This window comes from Alosa pseudoharengus, unplaced genomic scaffold (genome assembly GCF_046254945.1).
Source record: "Alosa pseudoharengus isolate Yale_2024_CS ecotype anadromous, Long Island Sound unplaced genomic scaffold, YU_APseudo_1.1 YU_APseudo_1.1_scf_33, whole genome shotgun sequence".
Classification (NCBI taxonomy): domain Eukaryota; kingdom Metazoa; phylum Chordata; class Actinopteri; order Clupeiformes; family Clupeidae; genus Alosa; species Alosa pseudoharengus.
In genome coordinates, this window is record NW_027468734.1 from 770,431 (window position 1) to 782,703 (window position 12,273).

Below are 12,273 nucleotides of genomic sequence, written 5' to 3' on the forward strand. Positions count from 1 at the left end.
CTTCACTCCATAGGTCTGGTCTCCCATATTGATGATGGTGGAGGTTTTGCTGAGAAAGTCCAAGCCTAGGATGATCGGGAAAGCCAGGTGGTCGTCAGCCATGATAAACGTCTCCAGAGACCATATCACCTCATGCCAGGTGTACAAAATCTGTGTCTTCCCCACAGCACCATAAGTCTTTCCATCGGCCAGGGCAAAGCTTTGGTTATCACTCGGCTTCAGTCGCTCACCGTCACGAGCCAGCTCCAGCCAGACACTCTGCTGCATGAGTGAGTAGGTGCATCCAGTGTCGAACACAGCATGGCACTGCTTTCCCCTCACTCCAATTGGGACATGGAGGAGTACCACTGGAGGCTTCCGTCCCAGCTGCACTACTGCCACCACATCAGCAGGTTTCTTTGCATCCCTAGAAGGCCCCTTGTCCTGGGTCTTCTTTAAGCCCTTCTCCTTGGCCTTTTGCTGGTCCACCTTTCCCCAGTACTCTTTAGATGAGCTGCAGTCTTTCTCCACCAGGGTGCCAATCTGAACCAGCTGGTCCACGTTTGTGACGGTGCCCCGGAGACAGCCAGCTATTCGAGGGTTGCAGTTGTTTAGGATCTTGCGCACCAACTCGGTCTCTGTGATGTCCGGTTTCCACCGCAGACAAAGAGCACGGTAGTCGTAAGCAAAATCCCTCAGACACTGATCTGGCAACTGTACCATGTCCCGTAGCTTTTCTTGTACCTCGGTGAGGTAATCAGGAGGGAGGAAGGCATCCTTAAAGGCATTCTTAAACTCAGGCCAGTTGTGCACATGGTTTTTCGCCACCATCCACCAGCTATGTGCTGGCCCTTTAAGCGTGTTGGACAGGGCGCCTATCAGCTCTGCATCAGACAATGGCCGCACTGCAAAAAACGTTTCGCAGCGATCAACAAAATTAAGAACATCGGCCACTTCCCTGGACCCACTAAAAGAAGGAAACTCCATCTGTATAGCCGGCCTGGAATAAACCACAGCAGGTCTGAGGGTGGGTTGGCTACCTGAAGCACTCAAAAGAGGTGAGAGGCTCGTGCTTAGTGTAAAAGGCTGTGTAGGTGGCTGAGACAGTGCTCCCATGAAGGGCGTCTGAAGCTGGGCACCTACCACACCATGAGCTGGTTGGCTTGGAATGAGCTCTTGAACATGAGTAGAGGGCTGCACAGCACTGTCAGAACTAGCTGCCACGTCAGGAGTGGTCATGTTGGTGAGAAGAGGAGTTATGCCACTGATAGACGGGGTCATAATAGGCCCTGCCGTGCTAAGAGAAGCATGTGTTTGTGTGAATGCACTGGAGGAACTAGGTGCCAATGGAACACCATAGGAAACTTGAGCAGGAGTGGAGCGGCTATGAGGTGGAAGAATAGTAGCTCCCGTGTGTGGATAAGGCCTCGGGAGAGCAACAAGGCTGGCGCGCTTCAGCCGTTCAATTTCTGCTTTCCATTTTTCATCACGCCTTTGTAAGCACTCCACTAATTGTTCCTCAAACTGCTTCAGTGTTGTTATCATGCATTGCTCAAGCGCCTCAACACTTCGGTCCCCATAACTCCTTATACCTGCTTCTCTGTTCAAGGCACTATTAACAGAATCTCTGAAGTCAGTCTCAAGAGTATTTAGTCTGTCCATGACTGAACCTAAGTCGGTGGTAATGGTTGTGAGAGCAGGAAGTGTGAGGTAAGATGTGTTTCCCTCATCTCCAATGCTTTGTTCATTCTCTTCTGGGTCTGATAGGTAAAGTGAACTAATTAGTGAAGTTACTTCCCCCACAGGATTTCTTCTAGTGACCCATGCATCTCCCCTTGGTTCATGCTGCGGTTCACTAGGCCCACGCCCTGATGCAGGTGTAGAAGCCCTGGTGCCATGCTCAGAGATTTCGTCCTGGAATTCGTCAAGCTCAATTAGAGCTGGACCACTTCCTTGATACATATCTCCTTTTCCGTAATAAACAGTGCTTAAATTCAATGCAAAGCAGTGCAGTGTGTATACAATTATTGCTTTTTGTGTGTTCAGCAAGATACAGGATATAATTACAAGTTAAAGGTCTCATTCACTGAGAAACCGTTTAATACTTGTTACTTTCGGAATACTATAGCTCACTCCAAGTTGCATATGCATGCTGCACGTGAAAATGATCTTCTACCCCCATTGCCCGCATTAGCCAATGAAAGAAAATACACGGAAAAACAAGCGAATCAGAAAGAGCCCTTCCCAATGACGCCGAAGGGAAACTGATTATTCATGGCCTCGCCCACCTTGGCTTGTGACCGCCTACAGGAAGACTGGAAGATTTTGCGGCTAGGGGATTGTCTCTCTGCAGCTAGTAGGAGCTAACAGCAAGTTGCTAACATGGCGGAAAAAAATCGTGCCTGGGTTATTTGTGGCAATAACACATCAATGTTGCATGTCTTGCCTTAGAAACAAGAGTTGAGGAAGAAATGGTTTGGATTTATCGTTGGAACACCACCATCGAAGTAGTGCAACATTAGTTCTGTGTTCCAATCATTTCGACCACACTCACTGCCTACAGTTAGAAAGTGGTTTTGCATCGATGTTCTGAAAACCTGCTTCTGTACTGTCATGACGATCGACCACCAGCTCACAGGCTGTAAGTACAAACAAACTTTTCCACCTAACGTCTGTTACAAAATAGCATGTTCATATTCTTCACGTTAGCATGCATGAAAAGGGTACAAGCAGAGCCCGTCTACATTCTCTGGTACAAGCTAGGCTTAGGCTAGCCTATATTACAGAAAGCTACACCAGGCACGTAACTGAAGTGTTCTGTTGACGTGTAAAATCAGAGAATGTCTAATAGGAAGGGCTCTGGTAAAATCCATTAGAGGAATGGTCTATTTTCCCGAACGTAGCCTACAGGCCACTAACACGCCAGGTGTAGCTACTTCCATTGATTAGGCCTATTGGAAGCTATTGTTGCAGTAGCCTACATAACGCGAACGGAATGCTTCAGTTACGTGCCTGGTGTAGCTAACGTTACACTCATAAGAAACTGACCACACTACCCAGAGATTTAGCTTGTTGAACCTATAATCTTCTAACCTAAGCATTAAACCACAAATAATAATATTAGCAACAATATCTTATGCTCAACTAAGTACAGATATTGTTCTAGTCTAAACAGGGAAAATCAAAAACACAATACCCGTGCACTATTAGGCTAAGTTGCTATCACTAGAGCTCAGGTATTTACACTTCAGTCTAATTTATGTCTTGCCATTATTACATTGACCTTTGTAGGCCTACAATGATGTTTTGTTTGATTACTTGCTGTTTACTTAGTGTTTTGTATGTCTTCCAGAGCACATCCTCATGTCAGGCTACACAGCTTTCTAGCCTACATTAGGTCATCACGTTAGAAGCAAAGGTTTGTGATCTAACTTTTTTTGTTGTGCTAGTTAGTTTCTAGAAGTCTTTTTCTAGTAGGCTAATACAGGTTCTTATGTGCTCATCAATGTTTGGGAAAGTCAATTCATGGGTTTCTTCAGGTCACTTTCCACAGGTGTATAAAATCAAGCACCTCGATTATGAATGCAGACTGCATGGTGCTTGATTAATACACCTGTGTAAATGGACCTGATGAAACCCATGAATTGCATAACAGATAGAATTGATATTACCGAATGTCTTCTTGTGGGTGTGCTACTTAGTACATCATACACCTTACTGCAGTCACTAAAATATTTTTGTTTCCATTGTGCCAGTACAGTTTTGTGTGAGAGAGTGAATATCCTGTGTACTATTAGTATCTTGTAACTTGACAGTAATACACATTTATTTACTTTAGATACCCAAACAGAATACTTCATGAAAAGTATGAGTATTGATACAAGCACTTCGGATACACCATGGGCATGGGGGCCTGCTACCTCTACTGCCATCAAGCCAGTTCATCCAAGGCCAGCTAGAAGACCTCGGGTTGATCAAGATGAGGAGGAGGATGAAAGCGACATCTCCACAATAACACCTGATGGCTCCACCTATGGCCCAGCGCAATCAAAGAGCAATATAATAGAATCATCACAGCCAATGAATGTGTTTTGTGTGTTGTCCCTTCGGATCCCCAGGACAATACAAGCCGAAACAACAACTCAGACATAGTCGTCATAGTCGAATGTTTAGTGCATTTTGAAAGGAGTATATTATGCTAAGGCAGACTGGTTCTAATCCTGGGTACAGGGTCATACAGACAACAGGGGTACTGGTGTTGCCCATTTTTCTAACCACATGAGCAATCCCCTTACGAAAAAGTAGTATAGGAATCTTATAGTATTTGGGACAAAATATTATAGTAATGTTATAGGAATAATTATTATAGGAATAATTGGGACATACTGTAGAAGTACTACTAATAACTATAATATCCTGTAACCGCTATAGTTTTTCTATAGTAGTCTTATAGTACCTATAGTATGTCCAAATACTATAGTATTCCTATAAGATTACTGTAATATTTAGTCCCAAAATACTATAGTATAAGATTCCTATAGTAGGCTACTTTTTCTGTCATATGTGACAGAAAACAACTTGAGTAGGCTAACCTCTGCCAATGTCAGGCTATCAAAGCCATTCTCATTAAGAAGTCTTGCAGCACACATTCTCTGCTTCTGTAGGCATTCTGGTACAATTCCAGCAAAATATAGCTAGGTAGGTGTGTTTGCATTTAAATCTATATATTGGGCTATGACCAAGTGGTCTTTCAATGATAGTATCATGGAATTCAAACCATAACTATCTATTCCGATAGCATTAGCAGGCTAGGTCAGTGGCTGAACTGCATTTAGGGTGCTTACCTGTGTTGTGAAGTAAAATATCTACTAGGAAGATTGCAAAGACTTTTGACTGTGTAAAGAAATAGGTCTTTATTTTAAAACGTTTCCAACTGTTTATTACTTGAAAGCAAGATGACGATTGTCACAAACGTTTAGCTGCTACCTCTTTTAGGAGAGATTTTAAGCTGACAGGCAATTGTTACCATTCTATTAAACCAACGTTCACCGACAAACGATCAGGAAGCGGTTCTTCTTTCTACTCGGATACTAGGATCAAACACATGAAGTTGTATCTCCGAAGACATTTTGTGCAACAGTTTTGACTCGAGTTTTAGCCAGGTTTTAGCACTGTAAAGTTGAATATGGAGCATAGCACAGGCAGAATCGGATGAGGACGCACTGGAGGAAGCGTCACAGTACTGTTAGCCAATCAGAGGTGAATTCATTAGCATGTCATTAATATTCATGACTAGAGGCGAAATCCAGTCATTCCTCCCCGCCCACCTTCCCCACCAAACTAGAACAGCATGAAACAGACGCAGGACAGCATTTTTTTCACCAAAACCGGCTCACAGGGCATTCATCAATACTACAGACCACTGCAAAATTAATGAAAAAACGATGAGATGAGACCTTTAACAACAGCAGACAATTTCACAGCACTATAGTAACAATAAATCAAGGTCAAAAAATTACATTTCATTCCCCGTACGGGCCACCATCTGTAACAATCAGCCCTTTAACGTTCTTTACAAACAGCTGTGTTACTATAAACGCACAAGGGGTTCTTGGGAATGAAGGTAGTAATCGACCATAAGAAACACTGCAATACTGTCACAAATACTTAATGCCTTATTACACAAACACATGTGCATAAGAGCAGGTAAACTGCCGTTAATAAAGCACACAGCAACCAACAAATATTCAGACGGCGCTGAACACAAACAAGAAAAGACGCACCAAACAGTTCAATTGAATGACGCGCTTAGCGCAGTATATTCGTATTGCACCAATTATCCCGTGCAACCACACAATACTTGAATCCCCCCCCCCTTTGTCTCAGTCCACAAAATTAAACTAAAAGTCCAAACTAAAGAAAACTTCAAGTCCTTCCCAGGATCGCGCTACAGTCTTTAGATTCCAACCAGGAAACAGGTAGGCCGCGAGTATAATCCACTGTCGGAACGCAACGGAAAAAATATGTAATCCACAACAAAAAGGCAAAAAGTCAAGCGCTGATTCAGTGGTATACCACGCCAAAAAAATACTAAAACGAGATAGATTTCACCAGATCCGTAGAACGTCGGGCAACGTTAACAAGTGAAGTTGACGTTTGGGGTCCGGGCACGTCCTCTTGCTGGAGACGCGAGTAAGAGTCACAGTCTATGCAGCTGCACAATGTTCTCTCCTCTCCCCCATAAAGCAGTCGCCTAAGAAGAGTTTGAAGCGCTATCAAACCCAAGGGACTAGCTTTAACTCTCTGTAGCTGCAGCAAACAATACTGGCGCCACGTATACAAACACATCCGCACTTGCTGAATCTCTCCACGGCCCCCCCACACACCCGACGCACCCACCTAAGTAAGCTTGGGTGCGCGGTCATAGGAATCGCGGGCGGCCGAAGCCTTAAAGAGACACCCCACATTTTTACCAAAACCACAGTGGACAATAAATATATAACACAGGTATACATATGAATATCATTCCTCATACATAAACATTATATGAAATCGAGGCAATATGTACTGTGCAATACTAAACTATAAGGAACACTTAAATTAATGTGACGGTGTCACAACATCTATGTACAATAATAACTATGAACATTACCATTGAAAATAATAGTTTTATGTATTTTGTTGCCTACAGTACATAACTAATACTAATAATAGTAATGTACTAAAAAATAGACTAAATAGCAAATCGTATTATAAATATAGCTGCAAGCAGCATTGTGGGGGCCAAGCAGTTGAGCAGGAGTCGTCATGGCAACACAATGTTGTTACATTATACACACACCCAATTAACCCCCTGTCCCATACACACACATATACACAGATAAACCTCCTCTCCCACACACCCCAATAACCCCCAACACATACGCATACCTCAAACATCACCAAATTTATTGTGCGTAGTCAGGTTGTAGTCATTTGTCCACATACCAAGTTTGGTGTCGATACGAGAAAGTGTTGATAATTATAGCACCCCTAGTGGTCAAAAGTCACCAAATTTATTGTGCGTCCTCAGGTTGTAGTCATGAGTCCACATACCAAGTTTGGTGTTGATACGAGAAAGTGTTGCAAATTAAAGCACCCCTAGTGGTCAAAGGTCGCTAAAATGATTGTCTGTCCTCAGGATGAGGTCCCAAGTCCATGTGCTAAGTTTGGTCTCAATACGTGAAAGCATTGCTGAAATATGAGCCCACTTCCTGTGATTATAGCGCCACATAGTGGTCAAAGATCATTAAACTTATTGACCCTCCTCCTTATTGGGTCCTGAGACCATATACTGAGTTTGGTGTTTATAAGCAAAAGCCTTGCTGAGATATCACTTCACTTCCTGTTTGGCGGCTTTGCCGCCAAACTTGATTGGTCACGACGGGTGATGGGTTTTGAATATGGCTCCCAAAAGCAATGCATTTGTGAGTCATGGTCTAACTTCGGACAAACTTTGTAACCTTTGATGACTTTGATGAAGTGTTTTTGATGAAATACAATATGGCAGAAGATCCAACATGGTGGAAATTGACGTCATGGGGTGCATCGAGTTCGGTCTCATCCAAGGATTCCAAATATACCTTAATGTTCAAAATGTGATGTACGGTAAACGCATAGATGCAATTCAACATTGAAACGTTGGTGGCGCTAGAGCACTCAAAGTGCAGACTTGAAACTTTGATAAATTAAAGATATGACTGAACCAAATCAATGTGCCGAATATCTCAACTTTTTACTGTATGGTTCAATGGCAAATTAGCGTTTCGTTATAATAATAATAAGAATACGTAGCTTCGCTGCTTGGCCCCCAACTATAACTATAAACACACACAGTGGTGTGAAAAAGTGTTTGCCCTCTTCTCTTTTTTTGCATGTTTGTCACACTTGTATGGAGCCCCCGAAGTGACATGGAGGGGAAAAAAAACATGGAGGAAAAAAAAATACAGAGCCCCTAGAAGGAGAGTGTTTTTACTGTCATGCAGTTTTGCGAATGAGGAGACGCTGCAACAGAACAGCTACTGTTCTGTTACCTACTTCCAATCAGGCTACATTATAAGGCAGATTCAGAGAAGGAAGAGCAGCATCATCTGGCCACTGAACATCTGGAGAAAGCTAGAGTAGAACGTACACACTATCAGCAACTTTGTAAGGATTCAAAAGCAAACTTGCCTGCTGGGTTAGAGTTCACACATGCCTTGTAGCTATGAGGGAATGGTACATTATAGCATGGACTTTGCACAACAGATTCACTACCCCAATTATCCCCTCCAACCAGGGCCGATGTATTTCAAAACACTACGTAAGTGTGGAGTTTTTGATGTAGCATGTGAGGCCTTGCCAAAGCAGGTTACTTTCTTGTTGGATGAATGCACACAGACTGGTAAAGGTAGCAACTGTGTTATAAGCCTTTTATACTCATATCTTGAGAATTATGGACTGGGTGAAATGCACATGCACCTTCATGCAGATAACTGCGGGACAAAACAAGAACTCTTGTGATGTGGTATCTGATGTGGCGTGTCTTGACAGGTCGTCATGTGTCAATCAAAATGAGTTTCCTTCTTGCTGGGCACACAAAGTTTTCCTGTGACTGGTGCTTTGGGCTCTTTAAAAGAAATTTTAGGAGGAATAAGGTTGACTGCTTGGATGATATTGCCCAAGTACTTCAAAAGTCAATGTACTAGATGGGAGAAGATCTTACACATGGGACCTTTAAGAACTAGCTGTCCTTGCTAACCTATAGCACAATCCCATGCAATACTTCTTTGGTACACATATTTGACCATTAAGAATTTCGAATGAGCCTAAATGTAGACTCATACAGACGTATTTCACAAGCATATAGGCTATCTTCAGCGGTTGAGAGTGTTCTAACTGGTAGCATCATCACCTGGTATGGGAACTCAGTTAGAGATTGTAGTACTCTGCAGAGAGTAGTGCGCTCAGCTGATATAAGAACTCAACTCCCTGCTCTACAAGATATCTATTCCAGAAGAGTACTCCTAAGAGCCCAAAAGATTCTGAAGGACTCTTCTCATCCTAACAATGGATTATTCCTACCGCTGAAATCAAGAAGACGCCTATGTAGTCACAAAGCCAGAACTGAGAGACTCAGGAGAGGTTTTTATCCCCAGGCCATCCGAACTCTGAACTCACACTATACTGACTGTGCACACATTCACTCCTCAGCACTCTCAAACATTTCCCAACTCTGAACTCACACTATACTGACTTTGCACTCATTCACTACTCAGCACTCATGACCCCCCCCACACACACACACACACCTACAAGACTTTTAGCACTTTTACATCCCTCTCCCTATGCTACAGACCTTTTATTTATTTTCTTATTTCATCACACGTCAAAACACACACACACACACACACATATCTGACTTTCTCCAACTTTTGCACATCTCCATAGAACTTTTTATTTATTATTTTTGATTTCTCCTCCATCTACCCATGTCCTTGATTGCCTAGCCTTTCTGCCCCCCCCCACCCCCCACCCACCCCCATCCCCAACACACACACTTACATCATCACTGTCATCACTTCACATACATACAGCACACTGCTTGCTACAGTAAGCCTCCTCTACATACTTGCTGCACACTGCCCCCCCCCCCCTACATACACAGCACATTGTCTTCAGGATCTTCTCCAACACACATCCTCTACATACTTACAGCACTCTGCCCCCACCTATCCACACACACACTACATACACACACACACTGCTCCACTCCCCTCCCGCCCACACACACATCTTCACTGTCATCACTCACATACATCATACATACAGTACTCTGCTTGCAATAGTAAGTCCCTGCCCCCCCCCCCCTACATACACAGCACATTAGTTCATCAGGAAGCTTCTCCAACACACATCCCCAAAATACTTACAGCACACTGCCCCCCCCCCCCCCTCCCCCCAATACACAGCACATTGTCTGGGGAATGAGGAAGCTTCTCCAACACACATATTGCACACTGCCCTCTCCCCACATACACAGCACACTATCCCATCTCCCCTGTCATCCCCCCAACACACACACCAAGACCCCCGGCAGTTGGGTTAGCCCCTTGAGCCGTGGATCTGCCCAAGGTTTCTTCCTTGGTAAGGGAGTTTTTCCTTGCCCCTGTTGCTCTTGGGTGCTCCTTGTTGGTGCCCCCCACCCAACCCCCCCCCACCTTTTTTATGCAGCCCTTGCCACTTAATCTACTAAACCCCTCTTCTACTGCACTTTTTAGCCCCCCCATTAATGCACAAATAGGCTGACACCAGACATAATTTCACTGCATTTCTTACTTCCAGTAACTATATGCATGTGACAATAAACTTCCTTGTATCCTTGTATCCTTGTATCTCAAAATCCTCCATCTCAAACACTATTGAAGTTAGCTTCTAACGTTAACAGGTAGTATGCATGTTAGCTCCAAATAAAAACGCCTTCTCTGCTAGGTCAAGAATGCTAATCACCATTATTGCAGGAGCGAAGGACTAGGGATCCTTTGGGGTCTTCGCCTGCTCCATCATGATCGAAAAATGCATTCCTTAACATTACGTTGTTGGGTGGTGGTTTTGGTGGCGGGTCACTTAGACAATTCAATTTAAAAGAAACCACCCTAATTCCTTTTTCTTCTCTCTCCTCATTGAGTTTTCAAAAGAGATCATGTGTTCTCTAATTACAGCCTTAAAAGCTTCTCATAAGGTGGAGTCTGCAATCTCTAGGTTATCATTTGTTTCCAAAAAATCAAGATCCTAGAAGAAATTAACTGAGAAAACGAGGAGTCAGAGAGAAGTGAAGGATGGAACCACCAACTATACTGCTGTTTCTTATGGTTGAGGTCAAGTACCAATGATGTAGTAGGATAGTGATTTGTGGTATGATAGTATGATATGTGGTGGAGATCACATTTGATATCAAGTCGGAGTCAAGCAAAAAGTAATCGATTCTAGAGAAAGATTTGTGTTTTTGTGAGAAAAAAGAATAATCCCTATGTGTGGGGTGCTGAAGACTCTATATGTCAACTAGATGTGTGGATAACATTCAATTATTTAAGGTTGTGGTGGCAGCAGAAGGCACCTGGTTGGTTTGGGCTGATCTATCCAGAAAATTGTCGAGCGCACAATTTAAGTGACCACCTATAATCACACGTGTATCTGAGAGAGTGGGCAGTAAGTTAAAGACCTTACTGAAAAAAATTGCCAATCCACGGACATTCCAACTAGTAAAAGTAATGCCACCATCTCTTGAAGAAAGACTAGGATGCATATCTAAGTACAGTGATGTAAAAATGTGACGCCCTTAAGCAACACTGATAACAGTATAGAGGAAAACAAAATAAAAAACACACAACTAAGAACTTGCCCCCCCCCCCCCCCCAAACTTTCCCAAACAAAGTGAGAGTACGGACCATAGGAAAAGCTAGCTTAGCTAAGCTAACAAAAAGAGCCCTATGCTCTCTCTCCAATCGTGCAAAAAACATACAAGTAACATTTAAACAACGGAGAATGTCCCAACCTCTGTGATAGCAGGGAGTACAGTCACATACCAGACAATATACGCCATCCCAAGCGCATTTTTATATTCTGACGCCTAGAGTGAGCCTCCAGGTCGATCACTTTTGAGCAGAGCGCATGGTTTTCCGCCCGCATTTTCATGCAAGCTTGTTCAACTTGTGAGAGGCGGAGGTCGTAGCTGGAGTTAGCTTCTTCAATTTCTGTCATACGGTTTCCGAGACTCACCAAAGATGCTTGAGTGGATGCTAGCGTTGCCTCTAATGTATCAAATCGATCAGTCATTGTTTTTTGTGCATACTCTCTATCGCCAGAACAATGCTGCTCGACTCTGCATTAGAGTCCTTGCTAGTCTGGAGATCTGTCATGGCATGTTCTGGTGCTAGCGATAGCACCAGCTGTGCTGGAGTTTTAGTCTCGATTGGGCTTTTGTCCTGCTGTTTTCCACGCTCTATCTTCGCTTTTCGCATCTGCTCGATTTCAATCTTTGGTTGAATTAACAAAAGGTCGGGTAAACTGGTGAATACCAAATTATTCTATAACATGGAGAGGAGCTCAGGAAAAACGTGTCTACTCCATCTGGTGCTCACTAGCCCCCCCCCCCCCCCCCCCAACAATTACCCTCAGGGACTTTTCTGCCATTAAACAATTTTAAGAACACTGAAACTATAAGACGTTCGCGTAGAATTCTGGAAACCTTTTATCATGCCATTTCCCAGAGGGTGG

General features: G+C 43.5%; 1 long non-coding RNA gene across 1 annotated transcript; it reads left to right on the top strand.

Annotated features, from left to right (window-relative positions):
- Positions 1–2,584: 2,584 nt before the first annotated feature.
- Positions 2,585–4,113, top strand: LOC143101359 (uncharacterized). Its single transcript, XR_012982288.1, has 3 exons — positions 2,585–2,620; positions 3,332–3,397; positions 3,830–4,113. It is a non-coding gene; the product is annotated as an uncharacterized LOC143101359 (long non-coding RNA).
- Positions 4,114–12,273: the final 8,160 nt, after the last annotated feature.